Source organism: Myotis lucifugus, unplaced genomic scaffold, assembly GCF_000147115.1.
Source record: "Myotis lucifugus unplaced genomic scaffold, Myoluc2.0 scaffold_78, whole genome shotgun sequence".
NCBI lineage: Eukaryota > Metazoa > Chordata > Mammalia > Chiroptera > Vespertilionidae > Myotis > Myotis lucifugus.
The window spans coordinates 4,994,711-4,996,570 of NW_005871126.1; positions in this window are offsets into that span (position 1 = coordinate 4,994,711).

Here is a 1,860-nt window from a genome sequence, read left to right on the forward strand (position 1 = left end):
AGCATCTTCCCCCTGGTGGTCAGTGCACATCATAGTGAGCAGTTGAGTGGCCTTAGCATATCATTAGCATATTACGCTTTGATTGGTTGAATGGCCCACCGGATGACCGGACACTTAGCATATTAGGCTAAGTGTGTTCATAAGCAAAAAAATGTGGTGCTAAATATTTTGATACCTGTAGGAGTTCTCTCTATACTATTACTTACTCTGTGGTAACTACCTTTATTTCCTTTGATGGGAGATTGTTTACTGAAGTTTATTCATCCAAATTAAGCAGTAGAAATTTTTATGAATCGAATATAGGGATACTGGAAATATAAAGAAATACAAATTCAGGTTTTGACCCTCAAGGCATTTTAGTCAAGTTAGAGTGGGAGGTAATGTGGAAGAGATAAGCAGGTAAATATTATATCGGTAATAAATGGTATGAGAGATACTGCACAAGATGAAAAATAAGATCTTTTAAAAATGACATCCAATTTTGCAACTGTGAGGAGAGGTGGCTAGGGAAGACTTCCTAGAGAAAGTGGTACCCATGTTATGTTGTTAATTAGCATTACCTCTAGAAGGATTTCTTGAAATTGGTAAAATTATACATTAAGCTTGATTTGCTCTCCTCCCTCCCTCCTTCAGCTCTGTTAGGTGTATTAGGTTCAAGAGGTCTGGGGCCATGTGTGGAGGGATCAATTGTTTGCTCCTAACATCTCTTCTCCCTTATTAGACAGTCCCTGGTGTTTTTGTTGGATACATGGATGCCTGAACTAAAGACATATTTCCCAGGCACCCCTTTGCCTAGATGTGAGCCCTTGGATTGACTGCTGGTAAGTTGGATGTAAACAGAGAAATGTATGGCAGATTATGGGAAATTTTCTTAAAATATGGTTGGTAAATATTTAATTCTGCTTCTTTCCTTCTTCATCAACTACTACTTGAAATGTGGATAGAATGTCCATACTCTATCATGGATGATGACAAAGGCCACACCCTAGGGATGGCAGAGAAAACATCTGGATGTAGCCTGGGACTTTCCGGATTTAGGCAGCAGCTCCAACATAACAACTCTGAGTGGCTTCCTTCACATTTAAAAGTGAAGGAAAAACACTGAGATATAAATTCTTTTTATTTTCTTGTTATTAGTATTATTTTTTAATTTCAGCTTTTTCTCTAAACTTATTGGGATGATATTGGTCAACATGAAATATAAATTCTACTAGAGGCCCGGTACACAAAAATTTGTGCACTCGGGGGGGGGGGGGGAGAGGGGGTCCTTCAGCCCGGCCTGTGCCCTCTCGCAGTCTGGGACCCCTCGGGAGATAACGACCTGCTGGCTTAGGCCTGCTCCCGGGTGACAGAGGGCAGGCCCAATCCCTAGGTGCAGCCCCTGGTCAGGCTCAAAACAGGGCCAATTGGGGAGTTGGGGCGCCGCCCCCTGTCATGCACAGAGCAGGGCGGATCGGGAGGTTGCGATGCCACCCTCAGTCACGCTCAGGGTAGGGCCCATTGGGGGGTTGGGGCACCGCCCCCTGTCACACTCAAGGCAGGGTCGATGGGAGGTTGTAGCGCCACCCCCTGTCACGCACAGAGCAGGGCCGATCAGGGGGTTGGGGCGCTGCCCGCTGTCACTCACAGAGAAAGGCCAATCAGGGGGTTGGGGGGCTGCCCCCTGTCACTCACAGAACAAGGCCAATCAGGGGGTGGGGGGGCTACCCCCTGTCACTCACAGAGCAGGGCCCATCAGGGGGTTGGGGCTCCGTACCCCTGTCACACACAGAGCAAGGGTCGATCAGGTGGGTTGGGGAGCTCCCCCTTGTCACCCGAGGCAGGGCGCCATTATGTGGGTTGGGGAGCTCCCCCCTGTCA